A 10282-nucleotide genomic window follows, 5' to 3' on the forward strand; every position below is an offset into this window, starting at 1 on the left:
GGCGATCCTTCCGCCTCAGCCTTCCAAGTAGCCAGAATTACAGGGATGCGCTACCACGCCCGGCTGATTTTTTAATTTTATTGTAGAAATGAGGTCTCGCTGCCCAGGCGGGTCTCGAACCCGCGGGCTCAGGCAATCCACTCACCTCAGCCTCCCAAAGGCGCGGGATTACAGGCTGAGCCACCGAGCCCGGCTGCTATAATTCTTCTTCAGTATATTATCGAGCAACTCGGATTATGCCTCCAAGTAGCTTGACCATATACTGAATAAACATTACTTTGTTCCCTGCTCCTTGGATAATACTTGGCGCATATATGCTCAATAAGTATAGGATGAAAAAGAGTAGATCTCTCTTCATTTGGCTATAAAGTCAAATTACAACATTCCATTAAATTTTTATTTTGTAAAAACATGAGATCTTAATTTTTTTCTGTTTCTTGAAAAATCTATCATTGACTGAGTGATACATATTTATTTTTCTTTATTTAATATGTATAAAGATATCAGGAGCTTTTTTCTTAGAGCCTGCACCCAGGGTCCCCTTCGCTCCGCGCTTCCCCACGCTCGGACGCCGACGCCATGGGTTTCGGAGACCTAAAAAGCCTCCCCGGCCTCCAGGTGCTCAACGACTACCTGGCGGACAAGAACTACATCGAGGGGTATGTGCCGTCGCAAGCGGACGTGGCGGTGTTTGGAGCGGTGTCCGGGCCACCACCCGCCGACCTGTGTCATGCCCTGCGCTGGTACAATCACCTCAAGTCCTACGAGAAGGAGCAGGCCAGCTTGCCGGGAGTGAAGAAAGTTTTGGGCAAATACAGTCCTGCTAATGTGGAAGATACCACAGGAAGCAGAGTTGCAGATAGCAAAGATGATGGTGACGTTGATCTTTTTGGATCTGAGGAGGAGGAAAGTGAAGAAGCAAAAAGGCTCAGGGAAGAACGCCTTGTACAGTATGAATCCAAGAAAGCACAACAGCCTGCCCTTGTTGCCAAGTCTTCCATCTTACTAGATGTGAAGCCTTGGGGTGATGAGACAGACATGGAGAAACTGGAAGATGTGGCAGGAGTATTCAGGCGGACAGCCTGGTTTGGGGCTCTTCTAATCTAGTTCCAGTGGGTTATGGAATTAAAAAGCTTCAAATACAGTGTGTGGTTGAAGATGACAAGGTTGGAACGGACATGCTGGAGGAGCAGATCACTGCTTTTGAGGACTACATGCAGTCCATGGATGTGGCCGCTTTCAACAAGATCTGATGCCCTTCTTGGATCCCTGCCTCCCATAAAAGCACAAAAGATAAAAAAAAAAAAAAAAAGATATCAGGAAACCCAATTATTGGATGCCAGTTATTTATTGTAAAGAAAAATGTTAAGGTACAAGAGATTGTATAAGTGAGAATATATACATTATAAAAGGGGAAATGGCCAGAAACCTAGCTTATCGACTCTGGGAATTATCCATAAAATCTTAGGTAGTAAAACAGTAAATGCCAAGATGAATTTAAGACCATAGCCAAGCTAATGAGGACCACTACCAAATACCTTGTAAAATAACTACTGAAAACTCCTGATGCTAATTAAGGAAGGGGGAGCTTCGGCTGGGAGGCTGCTTCAGGTGCAGTAAACAGAGACAAGATCCCGAAGAAGGAAATTAGTCTCACTTATTTTGCTAAAATTCCTTTCTTTTTTGAATTGCCAATGATCATATTTTATGGGTGATGCTCTTTCATGCCAAAATAAATTTAAAGGATTGTGACTGCTGTTTTTTGTGCCACTAATTATACACAGATCTTCTACTGCCCACTCCCCATACCCTGCCCAAGATAAGATGGCACTGAGCTCTACGAAAAACTCCCAAGAAGAATAAAAAATGGCACAACAGGGGACTGCTTTAGAATGTCACCACCAGAGGCCTGAGCCCTAGCGTCTCAGGGATAAATGGATTAACCTGGCATGGCGGGAGTACACTCGCCCCATTACCGGTATCACACCTGAGTACAGCAGCATCCGTAGAGTCTTATTTTAATTAATATTAAAAAGATTTATTCAGCCGGGCTCGGTGGCTCAGCCTGTAATCCCGCGCCTTTGGGAGGCTGAGGTGAGTGGATTGCCTGGCCCGCGGGTTCGAGACCCGCCTGGGCAGCAAGACCTCATCTCTACAATAAAAGCAAAAAATTAGCTGGGCGTGGTAGTGCGTGCCTGTAATTCCGGCTACTCGGAAGGCTGAGGCGGAAGGATCGCCAGAGCCCAGCAGGTCGAGGCTGCGGTGGCCGGGAGCGGCCACTGCACTCCAGTCTGGGCGACAGAGTGAGACTCCAACTCAAAAAAAAAAAAAAAAAAGATTTATTCAAGAACAAATCATAAATTATCTCCACTATTGGCAAGAAGAAAACACAAACATGAAGTTTTGTTATCACCCAAAGGGTAATATGTAAAAATAATGATTTTTCCAGGTACAATGCTCACTCTTTTATAAATGAATTATAGTCATTGTTGTGTTAGATATTGATATTAGCTTGTGTGAGGTGGGTGATAGGTCCTCCGCCCCCAGTTTACTCATCTGTAAAATGGAGATCCTATTACTTAAGATTACATGGTAATTGTGGATATTTGTGCTATAACATGGAGAAATGAGCAGGGATGCCAGACACACAGATAACATACTGTAACACTAGCAGGTTCACATACAAAAGCCTGAGCAATCGATTACTATGGGGTGAGTCAAAGGAAAGCTTTAATCGAGGAAGTTACCTTTGAGTGAAACCTTGAAGGAAAAATAAAGTTAACTAAGCAGAGAAAGGAAAAGTCAGACGTTCTAGGGCAGAGATAAATCTTTAAACAAAAGTGGCATCCAGGCTAGGTGCGCTGGCTCATACCTCTGATCCTAGCAATTTGGGAGGCTGAGATGGGAGGATTGCTTAACCCCAGGAGTGTGAGACCAGCCTGGGCAACACAGCAAGACCCTCTTAAAAAAAAAAAAAAAAAAAAAAGGGTATCCTATTTGTGTTGAGGGCAAAGCAAAAATCCCCAAGAGTCAGACTAAGCATTTCCTTAGAGCCCCTATGAAGCTTAAGCACTGGTCAAAAGAGAAAGAAAAGAGAGAAACAGAAAAATCCAGAAAACAGCTAGTTATTTTTGGCATGTGCCTAAGTTTAGTGCTATTTCATAAAAGAACATGTTAAATTACAGTCTAATGTTACTAACCTTTGGGGTAGTGGTAGGAATCAAAATATTTGCAATGTTTGGAATATTTTTTATTTTTGTAGAGATGAGGTCTTGTTAAGTTGCCCAGGGTGGTGTCAAATTCCTGGGTTTGAGTAATTCTCCTGCCTTGACCTTCCAAAGTGAAAGGATTACAAGTGTGAGCCACGACGCCTGGCCTGTGCTTAGAATCCTTAAAGTTTTGTTTTGTTTTTTGAGTTGGAGTCTCACTCTGTCACCCAAGCTGGAGTACAGTGGCATGCTCACAGCCACTGCAGCCTCAACCTGCTGGGCTCAGAGGATCCTTCCACCTCAGCCTTCCAAGTAGCTGGAACTTAAAGCCAGTTACTTGGAAGGATCCTCATCTCTACAATAAATAAAAAAATTAGCCGGGTATGGTGCCATGCCCGGCTAATTTTTTTTATTTATTGTAGAGATGAGGTCTCACCAAATTGTCCAGGCTGGTCTTGAACCCGTGGACTCAGGCAGTCCTCTCACCTCAGCCTCCCAAAGCGCTGGGATTATAGGTATGAGCTACCACGCCCGGCCATCCTTAAAGTTCTTAGCTAGGCTGTGGTTTAGGAAATAGTACAGCTTAGTGTGGTTGAAACAAAGAAACATGAGACAGATTCTGCAAATATTCTACATGAAACCAAGAAACCTGGGGAACCATCGAAGTCTTTTTAAGTCTTTTAAGCAAGGCAGCCACATGATGAGACCTCTGTTTCCACAAGTGCCTATGTCAAGAGCAAGGGGTGGGCTTTAAGAAGAAAGTGTCCAAGACAAGTTAAACAGCTGTTCCATGGCCCCACGTTAGAGAAAGTGTGAGGAGGAGTGTTGAGGAGGGAACAGATCAGGGGTCATCTCAGTTAGAATACACAGCACGGCCGGGCTGGGTGGCTCAGCCTGTAATCCCACGCCTTTGGGAAGCTGAGGTGAGTGGATTGTCTGAGCCCACGGGTTCAATACCCGCCTGGGCAGCGAGACCTCATCTCTACAATAAATCAAAAAATCAGCCGGGCGTGGTAGCGCATGCCTGTAATTCCGGCTACTTGGAAGGCTGAAGCGGAAGGATTGCCGGAGCCCAGCAGGCGAGGCTGCGGTGGCCGGGAGCGGCCACTGCACTCCAGTCTGGGCGACAGAGTGAGACTCCAACTCAAAAAAAAAGAATACACCGCATTTGGCCATTGACTGATGTGACAATAAATGAAAAAATAAACAACAATGGCCTGCCAGGGGTGGTAGTTTAGCCTGTAATCTCAGAACTTTAGGAGGCTAAGGTGGAAAGATCACTTGAGCCTGGGAGTTTGAGACCAGCCTGGACAACATAGTGAGACCTCATCTCTACAAAAAAATATTAAAAAGTAGCCAGGCATTTTGGGGTGTGTCAGTAGTTCCACCTACTCTGGCGGCTGAGGTGGGAGGATCACCTGAGTCCAGGAGGTTGAGGCAGTGAGCTGTGAGCATGCCACCGCACTCCAGCCTGGGTGACAGAGTGAGAGCCTGACTCAAGAAAAACAAAACAAAACAACAAAAAAGAACAATGGTCTAATAATTAAAAGTACCTAAAGTTGTCAGAAGAAAAAAGGAATTTTATAATAGTGACAGTGAGAGTTCATGATGTGCCCCATAGGTAACTATAAGCAGGATTAATTTGTATGTCAAATCAGGAATTTCTGGATGTGTGAAGGAGTAAAGGAGGACAGTCAGTCTGGTCCAGGTAGAGACAGCTGGAGAAGGGAAGGGAAGGGGCGGGATGTGCAGAACAGACCTTCTCACTTCTATCTGGGGAGTTCCCCTGCCAGGGAGTTCTAAGGCATTTATCTTCCTTCATTTGGCCAAAAATGAACTTGTCTCATGTTGGAGAGAGGAGTGGACAATAGTTCTCCTTGCCCCTCACCATCCCACAGGAATTTTCCGCCCTGAGGCCAAGAAGACCTAACCTTCCATAGTTAAGGAAAGGTGAGACGTGGGGTGTGAGCAGGGAAGGAAAGGGGTGACCCACGTTAGCCCAAGAGAGCCCACCAGCATTGTTGCCTACATTGCCCCTGTGCTCTAGATCGTGGGACAAGCACACTCCTTACTTGAGGATTCCGTGAGTACAAGACTGAGTCTCTCTTTTGCTAAGAAACAAGAAGAATAAGAAGAATAAGTTCCATAGGACAGACCCTGAGCTCCTACTTCTCAGTCTCCTCAACTCAGGTGAGTGGCTCTTCTACCCATTTCAGCCACTCACTCCCATACCATTTGTTATGTCGGTGTCAATCACAGACCTTCTGGGCATCCAAATCATCCTCTTCCATTCTCCCACCCCAGTCATTCTCTCACCTCATCAAGGATTCCTAGCCTTTGATCCCCAAAGTACTCATTATCTATAACACGGGTTCTCTGCTTTCCTCCTTACCCAGCTTTGATTTCACTGTCATCACATACTCTCTTACAAACACATTTAACTCCCTTGTATGTCTCTCTCTTGGTCATATAACCTAACTCTGCCTTCTCCGTGTATTCCCATAGCTGAAGGGCACTGGAAAAATATAAATCTGTACTGAGTTGTTCCAGTTTTTGCACCAGCTGCCTCCTCTGCTTGGATTTCCCTCTCCTCTTTTTTTTTTTTTTTTTCCAGTCAGCATCTCATTCTGTCACCCAGGCTGAGTACAGTGGCACAATCACAGCTCACTGAAGCTTCAACCTCCTGGGCTCAAATCAGCCTTCCTACTTGATTTGTTTGTTTATTGGCTATCTTTCCCCCAGTAGGTCTAAGAGTCATGAGAGCAAGTTGTCAGTAGCTATTCACCACTATATGCCCAGAATTCAGAGGAGATCCCCACACATGGTGTGGTACCCATAGTTCTGTTTTATCGCTTCCCTGCCTGGATTGGATTGGTGGCGATTTGAAGAAAGCTGGGAAGGTTTTGTTGGGATGAGCTTAGCTGGACAGCCAAACAAAGAGAATACCAATATATATATATGAAATATTTTGAGTTCACAGATGGGGAAAAAAAAGATATCTACAAAGCAGGCCCCATATAAAATCCTCCAGTATTTGAAGACTCTTGTTGGTGACATCCATTCCAAGTATATACATCCTTTGTTCCATCTCTGTAGAAATATGCACTAAGGAAAGAATCAGACAAACTTACCCACTGTCAGGTATATATATGACTGATATGATTTACTATCTCTTTTAAGAATGAGTACAATTAGTGAGGGACAGAAGAACACATCACTGTGATATAAACCAATAACAAGCTAACGGACACAGAGGGACCATATTCCAAACTTGGAATAAGACAAGCCCAACTGCTCTGGCATGCAGTAACGGAAGCATCACAAATCTTTAGGAGAGTTATTGATGTAGAAATAAAGTATTTAGAGCATCACGTAATCAGCATCTTCCCAAGGCAATCCAGACTTAACAACTGGACAATAACAAGAAAAAAATAAATATTGCAAGTTTGAAATGTGGCTTAAGACAGACATTTTCAGTTGAAAGAAAGAAAGAAAGAAGGGAAAGAATAATAAAGAAAGGAGATGAAAATTATGACTCTAGGACCTCATTTCTCATAGCATGTTCTGCAGAGACTAGTTCTATGGAGGGTTTCTAAGAGCCACACAAAAATAAATATTAGGCTAAATAAAGTTGCACTTGCTTTTACGTTTTTGCTACTGGTCTCCTCAGAACTTTAAATATGCGAATGTGCATTGAGACTGTGTAAGAGCAAGATATGGTATGCACCGTTTACTCAAGTTATTTGACACAAGACCTTTGCTTTTTTAAAAAAGCATTTTAAGCCGGGCTCAGTGGCTCAGCCTGTAATCCCGCGCCTTTGGGAGGCTGAGGTGAGTGGATTGCCTGAGCCCCGCGGGTTCGAGACCCGCCTGGGCAGGGAGACCTCATCTCTACAATAAATCAAAAAATCAGCTGGGCGTGGTAGCGCATGCCTGTAATTCTGGCTACTCGAAAGGCTGAGGCGGAAGGATCGCCAGAGCCCAGCAGGCGAGGCTGCAGTGGCCGGGAGCAGCCACTGCACTCCAGTCTGGGTGACAGAGTGAGACTCCAAAAAAAATAAATAAATAAAATAAAATAAAGCATTTTAAGCCGGGCTCGGTGGCTCAGCCTGTAATCCCGCACCTTTGGGAGGCTGAGGTGAGTGGATTGCTTGAGCCCGCGGGTTCGAGACCCGCCTGGGCAGCGAGACCTCATCTCTACAATAAATCAAAAAATCAGCCGGGCGTGGTAGCGCATGCCTGTAATTCCAGCTACTTGGAAGGCTGAGGCAGAAGGGTCGCTGGAGCCCAACAGGTCGAGGTTGCGGTGGCCGGAAGTGGCCACTGCACTCCAATCTGGGTGACAGAGTGAGACTCCAACTCAAGAAAAAAAAAAAAAGCATTTTAAACAATCCATAGACCAAGTCATTGGAAAATGTTACTCTCAGTAGAAAATGATAGTATCTGTATAGTGGGGTGGGGTAAACCACAAAGGTAGAGTCCCCCTTCTAACTGCAGAGAGCCGAATGGACCATCAGATATAAATAATGGCATAAAATTAGAAGCATCAGAGTGGATGGCTGTAAAAAAGGAGTAGGACAAGATGATCAGGTCCTGGTTATCAATGAGCAAGCCAACAAGTGAAGGAGTATAGGACATGCCACTCCAAAATATGCCACTTTGGCATATGGGCTATTTTGAGGTGAAGGCACTGGAAAAATAGCAGATGTTGAAAGCCCTTCCGACGTTCCTTTTTCTACTTAAAAACAGGCTATAAAATTTCCACAGGTACCCTCCCTGTACCAGGAAGAGAAGAACATCTTTATTATGAGACTTGGAATTGACCCTGAAATAGATCTACACAAAGAAACTTACTAAAATAACCATTATCTTCTACTAGTTTTCAACTCTGTATCTTTAGCCACTTCCCACAATTTACTGCCTTAGCCCAAAGCTCTTTGTCTTGTCATTTTTTTCCACAAATTTGTTATTTTTTTATCTAAAAGATACAGAAGTTTTCTGCTTCTGGTTACTTAGTTGGGTCTTTATTTTCTCCTAGGACTCCCATGTACATGTGAAATTATAATAAAACTTGTGTGCTTTTCTCCTGTTAATCTTTCTTATGTTACTTTTATTCTTAGGTTCAGTTAGAGATCCTAAAAAGGTAAAGGAGAAAATTTTCCTCCTCTACACAGAGTTATGCAACCAAGACTCCATCATTTTTATGTTAAGGTATATGCAAATCTTGCTCTGAAGAAAGTGGCACCATGAAGGGTTAACAATCATAGATGCAACTGCAAACAATACCGGCATCTGTCCCATGGGATACCTGTCTCCATTAGACGGTGAGGAGCAACTCATCTCATGACTAGTTCACATTTCAGTGCCTCATTTCAAACTCTTATAAGCAAAATCTCGACAGCAACATAAAATCGGCCCTTATATTTTAAATAGTTGGGGAAAAAATGGTGCAAAACACATAATACATGACTGGTCTTCTTATATTCTGATTTATAATTTTTTTCCTCTTATTGTACAAAAGGACATTAAGAGAATACAAATATTATCTTAAGCAATAAAACACATTAATACACATTTATATTGCATCTTAGGTGGGTGGAACATGTATTTTTATAGGAAAGCTTTTTGGGTAAATTTTTTTAGTATAAACTTTATTGAGATATAATTCACATGCCTACAATTCTCTCATTAAAAGTATAAAATTCAACAATTTTTAATACTGTCACATAGTTCTAACCATCACCACAATCAATTTTAGAACATTTCCTTCACCTCAAAAATAAATTTAGCGCCGGGCTCAGTGGCTCAGCCTATAATCCCACGCCTTAGGAGGCTGAGGTGAGTGGATTGCCTGAGCCCGCAGGTTCGAGACCCACCTGGGCAACTTGGCGAGACCTAATCTCTACAATAAGTCAAAAATTAGCCGGGCGTGGTAGCGGGCGCCTGTAGTTCCAGCTACTTGGAAGGCTGAGGTGGAAGGATCGCCGGAGCCCAGCAGGTCCAGGCTGCGGTGGCCGGGAGCGGCAGCTGCACTCCAGTCTGGGTGACAGAGTGAGACTCCAACTTAAAATAAATAAATAAATAAATTTAGCTAATGCCACAGCTCCCACCCTCAACGCCCCAAACTCCTTAGTCCTAGGCAACCATTAATCTACTTTCTGTCACTCTACTATTTTGGACCTTTCATATAAATGGAATCCTATAATATTTAGTCTTTTGAAACTGTAAAATTTTAAACAGTTTGGTTAATGCTGATATAACCCTTGTTTTTTTGAAGTCTACAGATCGCTTTGCTGCAGCACAAAATGTATTTCACACTATATCAGCAAAGTACTGCATTGTGCTGGCATTTGTCCAACATAAAGCAGATCCAGGAATTGGGATACTACATTTCACAAGATAGCGTGATCATTTAAAGTTCACTCAATGAGCTGCAAGTTATTTTTTACTAACAAAAATGTGTCTTTGGACCTGGGTGTTGTAACCTGAGTATACAGATCTGTTTTGGAATGAGCTTTTGAAGATATAAAAACTGAAATATATTTTTCGGTCATATACCTTGCAGGCAAGAAACCACTGGTCATTTCCCAAATCAGATCGGTTCTCTCTTGCTTATTGGTTTCATTTTTCTTTCTTATTCTTTTCTAAATTTAAAGATGCAAAGCACCATAATGAAGGATGGCATGACAGTTTTCTTCTCTGATAGTATCTTCTGATTACCATGAATATGCATGTTGCCCTGATATCACAATTACTGTAATAAAATAATTCATTAAATGGAAATTATGGTAATACACTGAATCGATGTGAAATCTAGATCGTGCGATAATGGTGAAGGTTAGAGTCACAAATATTCCAAAAATAGCTTAATTTCTGGCAAGTGTCTTTTCCTCAACTTCACAGACTTTACTGTATCCTTGCTGTAAAGAATGATCTAATCCAGGCTGGGCTCGGTGGCTCAGCCTGTAATCCCGTGCTTTGGCAGGCCGAGGTGAGTGGACTGCCTGAGCCCATGGGTTCGAGACCCACCTGGGCAACTTGGCGAGACCTCATCTCTACAATAAATCAAAAAA

At 43.2% G+C, this 10282-nt stretch overlaps 1 protein-coding gene and 1 pseudogene across 5 annotated transcripts in view; one reads left to right on the forward strand and one right to left on the reverse strand.

Annotated features, from left to right (window-relative positions):
* Positions 1–10282, reverse strand: part of BICD1 (BICD cargo adaptor 1) — a 286396-nt gene that overhangs the window by 96074 nt on the left and 180040 nt on the right. The gene's annotated exons all lie outside the window — the stretch shown is intronic.
* On the forward strand, positions 544–1262 carry LOC103276336 (annotated as a pseudogene). Its single transcript, XR_002481303.1, has one exon. The product of XR_002481303.1 is annotated as an elongation factor 1-beta pseudogene (transcript).

Source organism: Carlito syrichta, unplaced genomic scaffold (assembly GCF_000164805.1).
Source record: "Carlito syrichta isolate Samal-C Ts95f unplaced genomic scaffold, Tarsius_syrichta-2.0.1 Scaffold316039, whole genome shotgun sequence".
Classification (NCBI taxonomy): domain Eukaryota; kingdom Metazoa; phylum Chordata; class Mammalia; order Primates; family Tarsiidae; genus Carlito; species Carlito syrichta.